The sequence below is a fragment of the Zootoca vivipara genome, chromosome 10, assembly GCF_963506605.1.
Source record: "Zootoca vivipara chromosome 10, rZooViv1.1, whole genome shotgun sequence".
Lineage (NCBI taxonomy): Eukaryota > Metazoa > Chordata > Lepidosauria > Squamata > Lacertidae > Zootoca > Zootoca vivipara.
The window spans coordinates 37890312-37910919 of NC_083285.1; the positions used below are offsets into that span (position 1 = coordinate 37890312).

Below are 20608 nucleotides of genomic sequence, written 5' to 3' on the forward strand. Positions count from 1 at the left end.
CCACTGGTGATATTCAGTTGGATTACACAGAATAGATCCATTGGTTTCAATAGGTTTATGCATCTTTGAACTAATGTTTGTAATCACTTGTGTTATCTTTCTGTGATTCTGTGTATAGGTTATACAATGGCATTGACAATATGGCATTACTGCATTCTAATTGAACTGGAGCAATATTTTGGAATTCCTAGCTTCATTCCATATGAAATTGAAGTTTCTTTGCAATATTTATGTTCAATGTATTTATTTATTTGTTAGCTTGTTTATTATATCTGCAGGCACCAGCTATTGTTTCTTCTCATAAACTTTCATGAGTCATTTTGATTTAGCACTTCCCACGGATTAAAGAAAACATCATAAAATGGCGTGGAAAGGAAATATGGAATATTCACTTCACTAATGTCCAAAATGTTGATGAAATGCCATACCATAATTTCAAATTCATTATAAAATCTTTAAAAAAAATTTGAAAAATTAAACTAAAAGCAGAGTGAAAAAATAGGCTCAGTATGTAACAGAAATCAGTGGTTTAAGAGTATGTAAATAAAACACAGATTTGGGGTACATATGTTTTAAGCATTATAATGCAGAATATGACTGCTGAATCCCTTCTGGTCTTCTTCTTCTTCTTCTTCTTCTTCTTCTTCTTCTTCTTCTTCTTCTTCTTCTTCTTCTTCTTCTTCTTCTTCTTCTTCTTCTTCCCTCCTCCTCCTCCTCCTCCTCCTCAATTCACCCGCTATTACATAGGAAAAAGCAAGATGAGTTGAGGCTGCAATCCTATATTTAATTACCACACAGCAGCTCTACTTCTGTCTAGACATGCATACGATTGTGTTGTATGCTTGTAATTCTCAAACTGGTTTTTGTGTGTGCTTCCTTGAAGCAAGTTTCTCCACATCACCTCAAGAATCTTGCTAGCATCATTTTGCATATGGACCTGCCATATTGCTCCGGACCAGCAAGATAGTATAGAGGAGGCACCTTTTCATAGTTCTCTGTGGGACTTGGCTATACAGCTGCAAATAAAACGTTTTAAGCGTGCTTTAAGTGCAATATACAATATGACACTAGATGGCAATGGTGAGCCTTATGGAAAATTCACTGTATTTTTTAACACAGCATTTTCAGAACAGTTTTTATGTGTGTAGATTCCTCCCAGATTACCCTTTTTTTGCATCCTGCAGCTAGTGTGGTGAATCTGGTCTGCAAGTGTTAGTGTGTATACATAAGACAGGATGCAAAGCTCCCCAACTAATTTGCATGCAAATCAAGCAGACAAAACCCCACTGCCAGTCTCTCCAGTGTAGATTAGCAAAAATTTTCTTGAGGCTTTTCAGAGTCACTCCTGCACCTTTAACTAGAAACTTCCTCCTTGGAGTGTCTGACACAAACTGCTTCCTGTTCATTGTGACATAGCATAGCTGGCTAATTAGTTCTTCTTCACCAACAATGGGAATCTTAAATTGCAGGCTTCTTTTCATTTCTTTAATTTTCTTCCATTACTTTTTGAATAGTGTCATTTTACTTTCTTTTTTTTTTAAGTGGGGGCTTGGGGAATTGTACAATTATGGGGAAACTGAGATGCAATTCATCACTAAAGTCACAAAAGGCAGCTTCTAATGAAAATGCCAGGTGATGTTTGTTGAGTGGAGCTTACTCTAATAATAATAATAATAATAATAATAATAATACTCCACCCATCTGGCTGGGTTTCCCCAGCCACTCTGGATGGCTTACAGCAGATATAAAACATAGTAAAAATAATAAACATTAAATGGATACAGACCATTAAATGGATACAGACCATGGACCATGGTGGTACTATAGGACTAATGTAGGAGTTAAGTGGAGCCACAATTTTAGTTCTACTTCTACAAATGATTGCAGAAAACCAAAGTGTCAGCAATGTTAAGGGCTCCAGTATGGAATAGGTCTAGGTGAGAAACCTACTACCTGAAATCTAATTTTCTCTATTTACAGATTATTATTATTATTTTTAGCAGAAGGAGAAAACGTATAACAATGCTAGCACACAAGTTTGTGAGAGGCTTCCACAACTTGCAAATGAAGATGGGGAATTAAATGCTGCTCTTGCAGTAAAAAGGCCCTGTGGCCATAGAGCAGAAGATGCAAATTTTGTTTTTAATTTGTAAGGGGCCTTCTCACACCCTTGGGTTAGGTCAGAGTGGATTTGTAGCTATGGTCAGGGTGTGTGGGTGGAATTTGGGAAGGATACAGTTAGGACTGGTGGAATGCAATCTCCTCTATGAGACGGGGGCCTCATCCAGTGTTGGAAAACACTGGCCTATATCCTCCAGCATACCTGTACAATTAATGAGCCTTTTGTTGAATAGCAGTGGAAAGAAGCTTATGTCCTTTATATCTGAGAGTGCAAAGTTAAGAACCTGCTTCCTTTTCCATCCTGCTGGCTCACAAAGGTTAGAAACAGCACTGGTGAGCCAAGTTAAATCCTGGCGTTACATTCACTGCATAGTTAAGAGTTCCTATCTTTTCAAATTTTCATGTATGTTATTAAAATTGTAATAAATATGCAATCTCCTGTCCTATTCAATTTATTTCTCTCTTTCATCAAAAATGAGTTCACACTGACTCTGTGAAGATAGTGAAGTCCTAGGCATTGTAGTGGAGAAATTAAGGAGCCTGAGGCAGCAGCAACATCCTACCTAGCCCTTTCATTTACACTTAAAACACCCTCCAGGGAGGGGAAAAAAACCTTTTTATGGGACCCCATGAAAAAAAGTGAAAATGATGAAAACTAAATTTGGTGTGGAGTTCATTCAGTTGGATTGGCCTTGAAAAGAAAAAAAGGAAAGGAAAAGTAAACCCTTTCAGGACACAAAACACACACTTTGAGACCTAGTGTTTGAACTAAGCAATCCACATGCTTAAGAGACCTTTAACGGTCTCTTAACTATACACTGCTCAACATTTATAACCATTCTATTTTCCTCTTGGATTTTTATATAAATAACTAATTGCGACCTGCCAGCTCTGCCTCTCTACTTTTCAATTTACCATGTAAACTCCCTTAATACATGTTGAAATGTTTGCGTAAACTAAAATAATACACCTGTTCTGTCAAATGCCTCAGACAATCACATCTAGATTAGAGGCTTGCAAAAAACATGCATTTAAAACTTGACAATGCATGCACAGAATTTAACCACGTATAACATAGCATTCCAAGCTGTTTATTCAAGTATAATTTATTTTGCTATGAAGGAACCATTTGGCTTTGCTAATGGTGTATATATCTGTTAATAATGCATCTTCTCTTGAACGTTGCCATTATTTCCACATTTTAAACTGAAGAAAGAGATGATGAAATAGTAAATACTGAATAGATGTATATATATAGATAGATATATCTCACGCTTTCTACATGTGTATGAAATTTTCTGCCTAGCTGCCAGTTTATCACCTCATTTCAAAAACTATACTGCAGTTCTTAAATATAAATTATTGCAAATTAATATATACAGTATACATATTCATGACTTGCAACAGGGGCGTAACCCCCCCCCAAGCAAATGACTTGGAGGGTCAAAGTCTACATCCTGATAGCTGGTTTCTTTCCTCATCAATATGAAGAACATGGGCTTGCTTTGGAACCTCAGGCCCATGAACTGATTTAAAGGGCAAGCTGGGTCCATTTCAGTTCTTCTGAACAAAATATATAAAAAGAGCCTTGCTGGGTCAGTACCAAAGCTTAGCGAATCCAACCTCCTGTTTTTTCACAGTGGCCAGCCAGGTTTTTTGTGGGAAGTCCACAAGGATGATATGATGACAGCAGCCTTCTCTTGCTCCTGTAATTGGCCCCTATTCATTGACACGCCATCTCTGATCATAGATGTTAGCAGGTAGCTATCATGACTGGTATGAAAGCTACCTAAGATAGTGGCCTGAAAGTGGCTTGAGGTAGACCAAACCTGGGAAAGGCATAGGAAAAATAAAGTTTTGGAAGAGGGTCAGTTGCCCAAGTCCATATCCTGAAGTCTGCCTTCTTTCTTCTTCAGTGTGAGGAATACTGGTTTACTGTGCAATTGCCTCAAGTCCTGATTTCATACAGTGATGTGAAATGATCTTTGGTCTACTCAGTAGACAGGGCAACAGTTATCCTGTTGTTGTTGTTGTTGTTGTTGTTGCTGTTGCTGTTGCAGTTAAACAACTATTCTGACATTTAAATGGTTTATTAGAGACACAAACGAGTTCACAGTGAATCCTGGAAATTTAAGAACTTTTTCCTCATCTCTTTTTGTGCAAGAGATGAGGCCCCTTCACAAGCAAGCATGCAGAGCCAGCTGATGTCCACCCACTAGGAACAAAGGTTTCAAAATTCTTGCTGCTTCACTCAAATGCCAATTTCTGCTTTCGGCTGTCACTCCCTGCCCATTAATGGTACAGGCTGAAGCAGCTCACTTCACCCTGCTACATCAATGGGCTAGCTATATACACATGTGTAGTAGCTGCTTTCCCTATTGTGCAGTACTGAAGTCTCGTGATTGGATTGGAAAGACCCATGTGATTATTCACGACCACAACTTCCTCTATCCACATGTGTATTCACATTCACCCCAAGGAAGCACCTGTCTCCACAGCTGAGGTGTCTTCATTTACATGGGTATATGTAGGTAAAAGAAGTTCAAAATTCAACGCCACAACAAAATAGCAGAAAGGACCTGAGACAGTGGAGGCTGCGGCAATACCTTGGGGTTCTTTAGTGTGTAGAGAAAGATAACAACCCTGAATCAACCATCTGTGAAACAGCTTAGAGTACACACAATAACACAAATGTGTAAAGGAGGATACAGTATTCCATAAATATTCTGTTTCCCTGCTTTCAATTAGTTTCACACTGACTGTTCCAGAAAATGAATAATAGTAGCATGTGTGTGTGTGTGTGTGTGTGTGTGTGTGTGTGAATCATTTGTTGTTTGCTTGGGAAAAGATAACACATTATTTTAGGGGGGAAAAATCAATGTTGGCTTATATCGGTTTATTTTGAGAACATAAATTTGCCATGGGTAGGTAGACTGATAGATTTATTTTAGATATCTGTAAAAAAAAAGATCAATAATACCCCTTGTAATGTTTTCTCATGGAATTCCTGCTGCAACATGACAAAGGCATTTGTCAACAAGAATTGCATGGCTTTTTCATTCCACCCCCACCCACTGTGGCCCTTTTTTGGGAAAGGAGGACACAAATTTAGTCACAGTGCAATTTGTTTAAAAAATCTACATATAATGATAAAAACGTCATTGCTAGAAGTTAAGTGAATGGTTAAAGGCCACGATCCAGAGCATGCGTTTTGCATCTGCCAAGCTGTTCTCTTGTTTGCTTCCCTCCTTTCTCCCTCCCCCACCCCACCATGCTGCAGCTCTGTCTCTGGATAAGCATCTATGGTTAAATGGAAAATTATATTTTGCATCATGTGGTTGCCTATGTACTTTCATTAGGAAATAAAATAGGATAATTTTAATGAGGTGCACTGATATCAAAGTGTTTGCTGCTTGGCCACATTAGATATATGATTTTCTGTCATGATAATGAGTTGCATATTAACTTTGTTTTATTGACTTTATAATGATGTATGACTGTGGGGAGGATGACAGATAGCGTGCAGGATTGTGTGTGGGGGGGTAAACAAAATAGATTTGTAAAGCACTTTATAATGTGAAATATGCTATAGAAATATAGAATTGGATTCAGACTGAAATCAGTGGAATTTAAGTCTCATCTATTTCAGTGGGTCTACTCTGCCTAAGTCCTTCATTCTAGTGGTTAATTGGTGGCCCTCAGGATTCCATTGGACTTGAACTCCTGTCATCCCTGACCATGGAGCATCCAGGATGGGAGTTGGAATCTGACACCTGGCGGACCACAAGTTAGCTGCCCCTGCCTGTTTTCAACACATTACTCTTGCAGTTGCTGTACTGTACTACCCTATTAATAAAAAGTGGCTCTTTAATAGATCTTGCTTTACTGTTTGCTTATTCAAAAATAAAATAGGTCTATAGTCTTCCTGGCTGAAATGGAATAGGGCAGATTGCAGCAATAATAAATTTCTTCGTTGGGCTTACAAATGAATGACCTGATCTTGTCGCCTTTTAATCAACCATGCGATGCACTCGCATGATAAGGCGCTGCTGTTCTCTCTGACAGAAACTGCAGAGTGTAGTATAGTGTAGGAATGTCAAATTAGGACTGCAGAAACCCAGGTTCAAATCTCCACTCCAACGTGAAGCTTCCTGAGTGACCTTGTTTCAGTTTTACTTACTGCATGGAGTTGTCTAAGGAGCGGGTAACCACATACACCGCTCTGAGCTCCCTGGACGAAAGGGGTGGGGAAAATGTAAAAAATAATGTAGCACTGATGGCTGGACAGTGGCATAATGATGACAGCACGCACAGTTATTGCATATTGTTTGTGGTGATGGGTAAGAGATTCAGAAGAGGCAGATCTGTTATTTGTACAGTATAGGGGTAGATGGGTCAGCCTATTTCAGTTTCATGTCAGTTTTCCGTGAGGTTAAGCATTATTCTATTCTCTCCTGTTTTATGCAGATTAAAAGAAACAACTCATGAAAAATAGCATTTAAATTGTATGTGGTTCTCTCCCTGATATACCAGTCTAGTAGGCTCTTTCTCCTAAAATATACATTTTCTGTTTTTCTAGGCATTATTCCCTAAAATATGCATGTTGTGTGCATTTCCCCCACAAAATGAGTATTTGGGAGTGTACAGTCTGGCTCTGTCCTGATCCACGTATAAATTTAGGAGCTGTGAATTGTGATTTAAAATGTATTCCTACATCATAGTGGCTGAATGCTAGGAGCCGGAGTCAGGTGTAGGTCAGCAATAAAAAACTCGGCGTCAGTGAACTCTTTATTCAAAGAAACCAAAACAGCACAGCCCTAGTGATCACAGCAACTCTTCTCAATAGGTCGTGCCCCAATGGGACAGCTGTGAGGACTGAAGGTCCCTGTATTCCCATTGCTTTCTATGGCCCCTCCTCCAGTTCCTTCCCCAGCAGCCTGGGCCTCTGTTGTTCTGTCTCTCTTTGCTCTGCCCTCTTCATTTCTCTCTGTGTTCAAGGAGAACAGGCGGAGGGGAGCTGATCACAGCAGAAGGGGGAGACTCCCTGGCTTCTTCAGCAGCCTGCTTCATCTCTGTCTCCTGGCCCCACTCCTACCCTGCTTTTGCTTCTGGGCTACTCTCTGCCTGAGCCTCTTCTTGATCATTAAACCCTGTTGCCACTTCAGTTTCTGACATCTCTTCCCAGTCTTCTCCCTCTGACCACACATCATCATCCCACCACCAACCCCCTGGCTCTGAGCCTTCTTTCCCTGGGGGTTCCTCTGGGGGTTCCCCCACTAGTGCCTCCCACTGCTCCTCTGCATCCAGCCAGTCTATGACCCTGAAAGACCAACAGGAATGCAGAAGCCAGTGTAGCTCCATACAGTGGGCAAATGAGCTAGCCTACTTACAGTGATTGTGATCCGACTTTAAGCTCAGTGGTTGGTATATGTATATATAAATATATGCATCCAAGAGGGACTGGGAAAAATCCAGTCCCCTGCCCGTTCTGCAAGAGAAGCCCATGGAACAAAAGTGGGTTGGTTGTTGCAGCACCATGGACAGCTCCATGCTGCAAAGGGAGTCACCATGAAGTCCTGTCCCTAATCTACATGACCTTGTGCTATGGTATCAGATTCAGCGGGGTCTTGCAAGCCACACAATGGTTCCTTGATCACTGATTGGAAACCCATCTGGCTCCTTAGCTAGTGGCAATCCAAGTCAATTTTGTGACCACTGTTGGATTCCATGGTCATGACAACTCCACACTCCTCTAACACATGTCCCTTTTTTCTTTAATAGTCTTTAATCCTTAATGATATGAATTGTTCTTCATTCTTATTATGGAGCTGCATCTGTTCCCCACACTGCAGAGTTACACTCCGTATATAACTCAGTATTCTTCTTTACGTTTTCCTGAATGGTTTCCTTCATTTCGTCCCATGTACTTTTAAGTGGACTAAGGATGGAAAACTTAAGGAGAAACTTTTAAAATAATGAAACATGTTTATATTAATGCAAATAATCAGTGCTTTGTGAATAGTATTTTATTTTATTTTGCAAAATTGCCGGAGTAAATTTTACCAGCAAAGTCCACGTTGATATCTGGTTGTAAATACATTAACCTTGAATGTTCTTTAGTGGGAATCCATCAAAAAATATTGAGGGTCTAATTATATTTATATGCATGCAGTTTCTGAAAATACAGGTCAATTAATTGCTGAGATTTAATTTAGATATTTTTCACTGAGTCTGCAATTCATGTTCATTTTGGCTAAATTACCCTTGTTTCTTCATCTTATTTGCAAAAAAGGAAAGAAAAGACTTCTGCTTATTGAACTATTACTACAGGATCCAGCTTCCCCCCTAAATTACACACTTTTTGCATAAATGTGCCTAATTACCTGAATTCAGTTTTGATTAGCAGTGTTAATTGATGCAGCTGTGGATGGGATCTGTTTACCTAAATTACCATGTGCAAACAGCAATACGTCTGAAAGTGAATATGCTGAACTGAAAATACTAATTAGCTGAGACAGATTGTTATTCAAGTCACATCTCAGGGCCTTTTTAATGAAAGCCTGGATATGTCAGGGCTTTATGATATGCAGACAGAAATATCTATATTACATACGATTTCCTAAAGTTAATTCATGAGAGCAGATGGGAAGTCGTTTGGGCTTCTTAGGATTTACTTCTAGTGTTAAATATGAATATTGTGCTTTATTGACAACATAGACATTGTTTTGGAACCCCCTGCTTAAAAAATCATAGTGAATACTATGACAACAAAACCAGAATTTATATTTTGAAGCTAGTGCTCAGATCTTCCAAGAGTTCTGATTACTAGGAGTACTTTGCACTAAGTACATTACTGTGTCACCTGGAAGATGTTCATGGGACCAAGAAAAGTGCTCCTATGTCATTCACGGCATGAAAATCTGATTAAGGAATAGCATAAGAAAGGGATGGACAAAACTGTTAATTTCAGTTCCTCTCTCCCAGTCTTAAGTTTGCTTTGCCACATTTCTTGAATCAGTTTGTATTTTTTTTTTCCTTCTGAAAAGGCTATCCTTTCAGGGCACATTTCTACTATTATACATACTTGTATGCAGTTTCTTAGTATCCACATGTTTGCAAGCAATTTTTCCTAATATAATCATTTTTGTATGTTTGAATCCAAATATATATGCATTTTATACACTCATTCTGTACACACTCTTTATTCTTTTCTCTTTTTAGAACATCACAAAATTCATGAAGTGAATTTTACAGGATAACTCATTTCATGTACTGTTTTGGGAAACACAAGGTAGGTAGGTTCAAATAAAAATGTGACCCATCCTTAGCACCATGACTATGACTATGAGTCTGAAAAACAGGGACTGACTAGTAATCTCATAGCCTTCTGGTTACATATCTTCCTGGCCTTAGGCACAATAGTGTAAGTGCTGTCTTAAGTTCATTCTGAGCTCATTTTATTTAGGTTCCCAGCCATGACCAGAGATTGCTGATGGACACAAGGTTGACTCCAGGACTAAAGTGGCTTTGGGCAAAGTGTCCTCTGTTGGTTAGTCCTTGTGGATTTACCTGGGGAAATTGTCAGCACTCCGAGCATCTGTCCTTTACTCATAGTGCACTAGGAGGGTCCTACTAGGCTTCTGAGATCTTGGCAGTTCCCCAAGGATAAAGGACCTGCTGGTTTGGTTGTAATATTAAACCATAGTCTAGAGTAGCATTGTGTACAGGAACATCACTCTCATACTCTCCCTGTTCTCTCTCCTCTCTGCTGTGACTACAAGAAGCAGATTGGAAACATTTTCTTCCTTTTAAAACAAACCTCGGTTTATCCTCAGGGCTTGACACCTGTGGAAGAAAATCCCACAAATGCTTTGCCTCTTTCATAAAAAAATATATATATGAAATTTCTGCTCTTCCTGCAAAATCAACTGCATAGGACAACTGCCTCACTCTGTCTAATGGTAGAGCCAGCCCTGTCTGGGTGAAGGATTCATATATGTCATTCCCCACCCTTTTATATGAAAAGCTTATATCTTTGAATGACTGTGTTGCATATATTTTAGAACATCTGAGTTGGCTATAAGGGTGTGAAGATTAATGTGTTCTGTTGCTGAGAAAGTGGTTGCTGAGAGATGGTCGTCGTCCCCTCATAATATTGGAGTTTGAGGTTCTCCAATAAAGCTGAATAGTAGAAAATTCAGGACAAAAATAGAGGAAGTGCTTCTGCACATTGTTAAATTATGGAATTTGCTCCCATAAGATATGGTGATAGCCCACAACTCAGAATGCTTTAAATGGAGTTAAACAAATTCATGGAAGCTGCTATGGTGGGCTGTAGACTATCTCCAGGATCAGCTGCAGTGTGCCTCTAAATATGACTGGAGAGCATCAGTGGGAGAAGGTATTTGTGCTCATTGTTTGCTTGTGAGCTTCCTATAGGCACCTGGCTAGCCACTGCAGGACACAGGATGCTTAACTAAAAAGGCCTTTGGTCCGACAGGGCTGTTTTTGTTTTCCTTAACAGTGAGGATGCAGCGGCTAGAACAGATTTAACCAGACGGATTCAGGCTCAGCCACAACCTTCTCTCAGTCCAACCAACAGGGTCATTGTAAGGCTATAATGGGAGAACTGTGTACATTGCTCTGAGCTCTTTGGACTAAGGACCAGTGTCGGATAACCAAATAGGTAGAGTAGGCACTGGCCTATGGGCCCCACACCTTTTACAGGTCCTGTGACAACGGATCAAAATAATATTGATTTGATCTTGAAATAAAGTTACAATCAAGCTTTCTTAGTTCAATGTTATCCCACTAGAGCACACACACGAGGGGGCTCCAAGATTTCGACTACCTAGGGGTATCCACAGGGTTTAATCCAGCACTGGAAAGGACAAGTTAAAACTGTAATCAATAAAAAACCCACTACATTGTGGTGACAGAGATATTATGTCATTTCTTCTTTGCTGACCCTGCTTTGTCTGTCAGACTTAAGCTACACAAACCACTTTATTATGTGGGGAAATCATTCGTGGGCTGCACCATTTTAGACTGTTCGTGAGGCATTGTGCTTTTGAATGTTCACTCTCCTCGAAGAAAGCCCTCTCATACATAGAAAACTTGTATGTCAGAGATAAATCTAGCCATAAGTCTTTATGGTTTTCTTTGTGCAGAGAATTTTTTTTTAAATAATACAGTGCTGTAATTCCCTCACCTGTACAGCCTAAAGTGTAACTACTAGGAATGATTGAACACAATAAGGTGTTGGTACAGACTGAGAATTATACAACATTACCAGGAAATGTCTATTTGTGCAATACATGCTTGCAGCACTCTTAAGACACTTGAAGAAAGAGTGGAATCCTAATCACGTTTACTCAGAAGGAAATCCCATGCAGCTTAATAGGATTACTTGATAAGTGTTGTTAGAATTTGAGCCTAAGGAATACACCAGTCTAACAACAAAATGCAGCATCAATGTCTTATAGGTGAGAAAATGATGGGATAACATGAAAATATCAAGGTCAAATAGTAACAATCTTGCGGCATATTTTTTAAAATTTTTTGCTTATAAGACCTTTAGGGCAAGAATGATGCCTGTCTTTGTGCAATGCAAAGCACAACAGCTCCAGTGAGCCCCCTCACAGTCTCTTGGTGCTACTGAAATATAAGTATTAAATAATTCAAGACTAATAAAGATAGGAAACTGCAGAGCTAGAGGGAAGCAACTCTGCAGCTAAAGCTGAACAGAGGTTGATAAAATATTGGACCTTGTTTTAGTGATATCAGCAGAAGAAGCCGTAATGCTGTGTGTTTCTGTGAAAACCATGCAGCAAAAGTATTGTCAGCAAACTTTCCAATGCATAAGGGATTTTAGAGGTCTGATCCTCAAGATATCTCTTGTGTCAGTTCTAGATCCTACAAGGGCTGCAGTGTCATAGCAAGATCAACAATAATTCTTATTTCTCCTCTGCAGACACAAGGCTGATTTCCTCATTATGTCTTGATCAGTTAAACTCTCTAGAAAATCATGTTAATATATCAGTTTCATATCATATACCTGTCATTTGTGTTGAATGAAGCTGGTAATCATCACATTTGGAGTAGGTCCAGATTGTAATATTTCCTTCTTCACAGAATCTCAAGCAGAAGTATATTGTTACATGGCAACCAATCTCTGGACAGTGCAAGATTCCAGGGGCTCCAGACACTTTTGAAGGGTTTGGTTTCCTTGGAATTAGGGACAGTTGAGATTGTGGTACCTTTGTGATACATGGTTTGTTCACAGATATACAACCTGAGCCTACAATAGAGGGGCTCGCAGCATTGGCACCCCAATTAGTTCTTGCTTTTCCCACAGCTGCAGTATCGATTCAAATAGGAATTGAGCATGGCTCTGTCTCTCCCAGCTGTCCAGACTGCAACTTGCTGCTTCTCACTTCTAGCTCCCACACACAACTCCCAACTCTGTCCTTTGTTTTTCTAACTATTAGTGAGTTCAGGGCAGGGGGCCCACCCATTTTCTGTTTGGCACAGAGCCACTTCCTTTGTTCCCTTAATAGCCCATCCTTAGAAAGCCTTTACCCCACCAGAAAGCTAGCTTGGCTCTTCCAGGAATTGAATCTGTGCTGGATCCAGGAATTAGAAGGGGCCTCAAGCATACAGCCTACCCTTGTCCCCAAACTCATAACAATATTTAATAGTATTTAAACTAATTATGCCTAAGGACATTTGTTGAAAGCTTCATCTTAAATGAATTTAGACCTAAGCCCTTAATTAAAAGAAAAACTAAATAATAGAATCATAGAATTGTCGAGCTGGAAGAGGCCCCGAGGATCATAGCTTCATAGACCAGGAGGAAACAAGCTTGCTCTATCTTCCATGTGGCAGCCCTTTAGATATTTGAAGATGGCTATCATAGCTCCTCTTAGTCTTCTCTTTACCGAGCTAAATATACCCAAGTCCCTCAACCTTTCCTAATAAGGCTTGGTTTTCACATCCTTGATCATCTAAATCACCCTCCTCTGCACACATTCTAACTTGTTAATATCCTTCTTAACTTGTGGTGCCCAGAACTGGACACAATATTCCTGGTGTGGTCTGAATAAAGTGGGACTATTCCTTCCCTTGATCGGGACACTATACTTCTGTTGATGCAGCCTAGAATAGCATTAGATTTTCTTTTTTTTGCTGCTGCATCACATTGTTGACTCATGTTAAGCTTGTGGTCTACTAAGACTCTGAGATTCTTTTCATATGTACACTACTAACAAGCCAGGTGCCTCCATCTTATATTTGTGCAGCTGGTTCTTCCTGCCTAAATGTAGAACTTTACATTTGTCTCTATTGAAATTCATTTACGTATGTAGTGTACAAGGTAGATGCTATAAACTCCTGAGATTAGTCAAAAGATGGGAAATAGTACGTGTCTATCCCTCTCCAGTAAAGTATTACTGTCAACTATTATTAAACCTTTGCTATCAACCATTGTTATTATAGTCGCCTGTTGTGATATTTTCATGTTGTATAGATACACAATTTGGATTTGCATTGCTAAATTGTGTAAATAGCCATCCAGTCTCCCAGATGTTGAGAGTCCTTAAGAACAATTGCTCCTCCTCCTCGGGTATTTGTAATGTGTGTTAAAGAAATACATAAGGGAAGGTGTAGCATGAGTATGGGAAGGTGTAGCATGAGAATGTTGAGCTCTGCCTGCTCAACATTTTTATCATCTATGAGTTAAAGAGGAACTTTCTAAAGCCTAGAACCTCTGCAGTCGTGGAGGCCACCCAAAAAAATCAGGGTTCTAAAACACTTGGGTAGAGCAGAGTTGATGAATGACAGAGCAGCAGAGCCAGTGCGTTCATCTGCATTGTGTGCTATCCTAGTACATATGTTAAATTAACACACATTAGTAACGCCTGTAGAAGTAGTAGCAACTGCCAATCTGAAAAAGCAATAAGGAAAAAGAGGTCCATATTGTCATAGGGATTAGGATTTACTGACACTTATTTCGCATGACAGTTGGTCTTGCAAGCAGATTTAGATCAGAAGTGATATTCTTGGGAATTGACAAAGTGGCATGTTGAGCACACTGATTTGGCATGTATCTATGTGTGATAGGAGCCCTGGGAAAATGAGAACCTGCATTTTGTCATTTTCAAAATGAAATATTGATGTGGGGCACATAAATTCAAAGATTGTATCCTCAGAGCTTAAATGTCTTTGAAAATCTGGTACCTTCTGACTCGGTAGGGTTTGACTCATATTGGAATGCTAGAATTCCCCACCCCCAATTGTTATTTATTTTTGACATTTATACCCTGCCTTTCTATAAAATATTCAGTATGGTGTAGGTTGTGTAGCTTTGATCTTGCTTGCATTTCCTTTTTCTGGCAAATTTAGGTGCCATGCCTATGCTCCTATGTTGGAAGTATGTGTCATTGAAGCCAATGGGACCTCTGAGTAGACATGCATAGGATTGTGCTGTAAATCTTCTAGTACCGGTATTTGTGCTTGAAATTTGTCTACCAGGATTGTGGAGGTGCTTAGAAATCTAATCTTGAAAAGTATTTGATGGGATAAAATATTACTATCCCCCTTTAAAACAACATTGATTGTTTTATCTAAGGTTTATATTCTGGTTCAGATTTGCAAGCACTGATCACTCAAACGAAATGGTAAAATAAGCTACTATGATTTGTGAAGGACAAAGAATTCTTTACACCTTTTTTCCCTCTTTTAAAGGTGATGAAATATTAATCAGATTCTGCTGCAGCACACAAAATTTAATCGCATTGTTCCCAAACCTCATTTTTGAAAGCTTATTCTCATGATATTATTGCCTGGAGCTAAATCAATGTTCACATGAGAGATTTGGTAAAATGAAACTTGTATATACAATAGATTCACAAGGCTTTTCTTTTTTTATTATCTGCCTCCAAATATCTCTCATTTTTTCTTAGTGGGTAAGCTGGCTCTAATGCATAAACATTGCAGTTAGCAAATGAACCATACATTTTCCAGAGCCCCCTTAACTGTCTAGTTTCTTTTTAAAGGGTTGAAATAAAAAAAGCTATGCTTCTAAGCAGTTTTGAGAATATTTTAATGAGCACATTCAGAGATGATCAAGCCTGGATATATTCTCAGTAATATAATGCATGTCAGCTCTTCCCAAATAATGTCTGGTTGTAATTTTAATGAAAGTTCCAGCTATTTATTATCCTATCTATAGGCTATTAACAACCCAATACATAAGTCACAGAACCAAATGAGATATCCAGCGGCTAACACAGTTAGGCCTGTAAATCAGGAGGAGTCACTCTAAACTGAGCTGCATTCTTAAAACATCTTTATCTGTACTATAAAGAGCTGTGTTTATCTGGGTGGCGGGGAGCTGCTGGCAGTAATTGGCTGAGGTGTTGTGATGCCACGGGAAATTCCAGCTGCTGAAGGAATAAAGATATGAGTTTTGCCATAGTTATTCTCATTTGGTAAACTCTTCTTAGACCATTGTACATGAGGTCACCATGCACAGAACCACAAAACTGCAAGATTATTAAATAGGACTGGATATTTTGATTGTATAATGCCAGTGACTTAACAACTGCACTAGTTCCATATCCAATTGCAAACCCAGAGCTGGTCTAAATTAATGTAGCTTTGAATGCCTTAGGAGCAGGTTACCTGAAAGATTGCCTCCTCTTGCAGACAGTGGCATAGTAATAGGGGGCAGGGGGGCGCGCTGCCCCGGGCAGCAGGCTGGGCAAGGGGCAGCAGGCTGGGCGGGGCTGACCACCTCTGACGACTGCTGCTGCGCGACGCGGCCACCGCATGGAGGAGAAGCCCCGATGCAAGCGAGATTGCCTCACTCCGCGGCTTGCTCGCGGGGTTTGCCGTGTAGCCGTGTCACATGCCTCCTATGCATGCATGCGTCGCACGTCATGACGTGTGACGCATGTGCGCAATGGACACCCCGCCCCCTGGCGGGGTGCCTTTGGGTTTGCCACCCCCGGGTTTGCCCCCTTTGGGTTTGCCGCCCCAGGGCAGATTTTTTGGAATCACCTCACCAAGAAGAAGCTCGTCTGGTGGCTTCTTTTTGATGCCAGGTGAAGACCTTTTTATTCACCAAGGCCTTTGTGTTAAATCCAGAAGATTGTTTTGTGTTGTCTCTGTTGTGAGAGAGCTGTCTTTTATAATTTATTGTTTTAATAGTGATAATTATAGTTACTTGACAGAAAATACATGTTAAAAACCTCTTTAAATGTGACATTTTTGTGTAGATTTGTTTTATTAAATAGCATATTTATGTAGGAATGGGATAGAGCAGACTTATAGGTGAACACTTGACCGTGACATGGAGTGGAAATAAGAGTGATTTGTCAGTCCTCAAAAGAAGTAAATAAAAGCTTATAGATGTATCCTGCTTAAGATGTTTCTAGCTGGCACCTAAGAGACAATCACCTCGGTTGCAAATGAGGATTTCTGAAGAATTCCAGAACTGGGTTACCGCAGCTGGAAAAGTTCCCTACTTAGTTGACATCTGCCTCACCCTGTGAAGGAGGGCTCACTCAGAGAAAGGCATCAACAGACAAAGTTAAAAGTGAAGGCAGGTTGCCATAGAAGTAGATACCTTCTCAGGCATCTTATCAAAGTGTCTGCTGTTAACTAAGCTCCAGGCTTTACTTGCTACTTCCAGAGTATTCAGGCATGGCTATATTTTCTCTTTATGCTCCGCGACAGCAACAGTGGGGGACAACTTTAAACACTGACTCATTTCAGTTTCAAAGCATTGCAGTTCAACTGTTTAAATGCATGTTTCATTTCCCCCGGTTAACATATGCAAAATAGTTTTCTTGTTTCAACCCTTTAAATAATTGAAGGAAGTGTTGTTGCTTTAGAAAATTGTACACACAAACACGCACACACCTCTCTCTACACACACAGCACCAGACAGTCCCAGTTTATTTGAAAGCATCAACTTCAGTTACTGAAACCGTCTGGTTAATAAGTGTGGTCTGTTAACCCTTTCTGACTTCTAAAATGGCATCGTGCTGGAGGTTTGAAAAAGTACACTTTGGTTGCCTGTTGCTCTGAATGTATTGGTCATAGGTGGAGGAAATGTGGAAAGAGATGGAAATCTCTTTCCTATTCAAGTGGAAACTGTTTAGTGAGATTTGAGGCAGGTTCCATAAACATAAGGTGGCAGATGAAGTCACAGAACCATACTTTGAAAAGTCCATTACAAATGTCTTGCAGCAATTGAACAGTGAATACTGATTTTGCGTGGTACGGCTGCAAGACAAATGACTCTGTAGTGAAAGAAAATCTAATGTTAATTAATCTTCAACAAGGTTTAGTGGATGGTAGAATTTATGTGTTGTACATCTTACTGGATTGAAATTGCATGAGGAGGAGGAAACCTGGCTATAATTCTGATGCTGCCATGCAAGTCATTTGGATAGGTTAACATTAAACAAATGTAATAGATTTTTTTAAAAAATAAAAAAATCCAGCCATGCTAACAGCAAAAGAGTACATTAAATCAGAGGGAATAGTTTTAAGAACTACCACTTTAAATAACTATCCAAATTCTGAACCTGTTCCTGTATGGGAAATTCCAATTCCTTCCAAAACAAGTTTAATACTATTATACATTCATGACTACAATGGGGCTTATTCCCAAGTAAAGTGCGCGTAGGATTTCAGTCAGAACCTAGCCCTGCCCAAGGGACAATGGAAAAAGCACAGCAACCGCCACATCCAAAGCCCTGGAGACTCCAGCCAGTCATGGCAGAAGGTGGGAAGGCTCTGTTCTTTTCCAGGCTGGTGCAATAGAGCAGCTTGAAACAGGCCCCTCACCTGAAAACAGAATGGCATAAGATACAGAAGATCCTTGTCTTACTTAGCTCTGACCCACCTGTGAAACCCTCTGTAGCCTCCTGTTTGCTTGGGTAGAGATCAGGCCGTGGCTGCAGTGAAGCTCCTCCTCTCGGTGGTTCTTATCTCTGTTGATGAAAGTCAACAGAGAGGCTTCTGTGCTTCATTCTAACCTCCCCCAGCCATCCACATCAGGGGTCCTAGGGTTGTTCCCTTAATCTATGTAAATGGTCTGGAGTTTAGATAAATACAATTTACTTTCTAAATATAATCTGATTTTTAAATTCTTAGGTGCACTGAGTATATTCTCACATCATATGCCAAATGAACATGAGACGTGCAAATCGGATTTATCTGTGATCTGTTCTATCATTTAAGATTCAGAAAATTCTCAGAATTTTTCTTGAGGAGATAGGATATATGGTATGTTGCTTGTCTGCCATGCCTCTCCTTTGTCTGTCTTTCGATAGGAAGTCAATAAAAATGATTAGAGCTGGCACCTCACAAAATGTACGCCCTTAAACCATGAAGCTATAATACTGTGAAGATTTTTTCCCCTGACCTTTTCAAATTACGTCCAACCATCTGGGGAATTTCTCAGTGACTAGAGGTAATAAGGTTCAATCCTTTTTGCTGGTTGGCTTCAAATTCAGCTCCTCACAAGCCTTAATTTATCTATTCTTTTTATCTCGACCTTGGCATCTTTTCAATACTGTAATCCATGCATCTAATCTTGCTTGTGTTTCTCTTCCCACGCCCCCTTCTTCCCCACTCAGGTTTTGCTGCACAATCAAACTGTGAAAACTACAGCCATGAAAGGCCCTCCATTTATTGCATTCTCCAAAAATGTGATATTAGCATGGGAGGCTAAGCTGGTATGTTGCCTTTTGAGAGGCGCTTGTTGAATTTAATTAGTTTTTAGATTTCATCTCCAACCTGCATCTCAGTTCTTTGCCATCCTGGGTGATTTATGCTTCAGTTGCTTTACATTCTATAAAACTTTCTAAACTTAGCTGTGCCGTTGCACTCTGTGGATTATTAAGAAGTTGTGGTGAGGTGGTGGTGGAGTGAATGAGTTTAAAAGTTATTTATGTTAAATTGATTTTTCTTTAGTTATCAAACGTGATAAACACAATGGCCCGGTAAATAAGTGAGTCACCCAAGTGAGACACACAAGCAGACAGCTGCTCTAGCCTTTTCTTCTTTTTAAGCTCCAATGAATAGAATAGAATAGAATAGAATAGAATAGAATAGAATAGAATAGAATAGAATAGAATAGAAACTGGAAGTTAAGAACTCATTTACCAAACAGGGTACAGAAGTTCCTGGAAGTTCTTAAGATAATAGAAGCTGACTTTGTGTTTTATCTAGCAAATATTATTGCATTTCAGTTCAGAGATCTGTGCATGTAATCATCTATGTGCATTTCTGTTGCTAAATTAGACACCCATTCCCACTTTGAGGCTCACTGGCCATGATGACTGTGTTCTCCATCCACTGCAGCATCCTGTTCGCACAGCAGGAAACCTGCAAGTAGGTTATGAGCTCAATGAGACTCTTCCCACTTATGTTCCCCAACAACTGGTATTCAGAGACACACCGCCTCTGATACTAGAGAATAAAGGTAAAAAAGGTAAAGGACCCCTGGACAGTTAAGTCCAGTCAAAGGCGACTATGGGGTACGGCGCTCATCTCACTTCAGGCCGAGGGAGCCGGTGTTTGTCCACAGACAGCTTTCCGGGTCACATATCCAGCACGACTAAAATGCTTCTTGCACAATGGGACACCGTGACAAGTGCCAAAGTGCACATAAATGCCATTTACCTTCCTGCCATAGCAGTACTGGTACCTATTTACCTACTTGCACTGCACTCACGTGCTTTCAATCTGCTAGGTTGGCAGAAGCTGGGACAGAGCAACAGGAGCTCACCCCGTTGCACGGTTTTGAACCACTGACCTTCCGATCAGCAAGCCCAAGGGGCTCACTGGTTTAGGCCACAGCGCCCTTTTACCTTACTAGAGTACATTGCCATCATGCAGCCACTGGTAACCTTATCGTCTATGAACTTGTCCAATCTGCTTTTAAAGTCATCCAAGATGGTGACCATTACTACATGTTGTAGTAGCTAGTTCTGAGTTCTGTCTAAACATACTTCATCTCTTGTCACCAGCCTTTCCCTTAAACTTGTTTGGGCAAGACTCCAATTTTCTGAAGTAGTCCTTCGTGCCTCAAATTATTTCCTTGACTCTGCTTGTTGACCATGCTGGCATCTTTTTGGCCTTAGTTGTAACTTTGCCCAGCTGTGATATACATTGTAGCTTAGCTTCTATTTATTGTGGTTTGAATAATCCTCAAGCATCTTTTGGGGGGGGGGAGGGGGATTTTACTTTCTTGCTTTTCCCTTTCTGCTTCCTTTTATTAATCCCCTCAGTTTTGAATCTTTTGAAATCAAATGTGATAGTATTGGACACTCACATCCCACAAATATTGAATTCGACAGTTCTGTGGTCACTGTTTCTAATAGGTTCAACAGCACTTGCATTTAATACCAGGCAAACTACTAACACCATATTGGCCCAAAATATGGATACAATCCAGCCAAACCTAAGC

The 20608-nt window shown here is 40.0% G+C and overlaps 1 long non-coding RNA gene across 3 annotated transcripts in view; it reads left to right on the top strand.

The window, feature by feature from the left end:
• LOC118091582 (uncharacterized) overlaps window positions 1-20608 on the top strand; it is a 90819-nt gene that overhangs the window by 62711 nt on the left and 7500 nt on the right. For all 3 annotated transcript variants that reach the window (XR_009558272.1, XR_009558271.1, XR_004693399.2), the window contains one exon: window positions 18774-18872. This is a non-coding gene — a long non-coding RNA (uncharacterized LOC118091582). The remainder of the gene's footprint in view (window positions 1-18773; window positions 18873-20608) is intronic.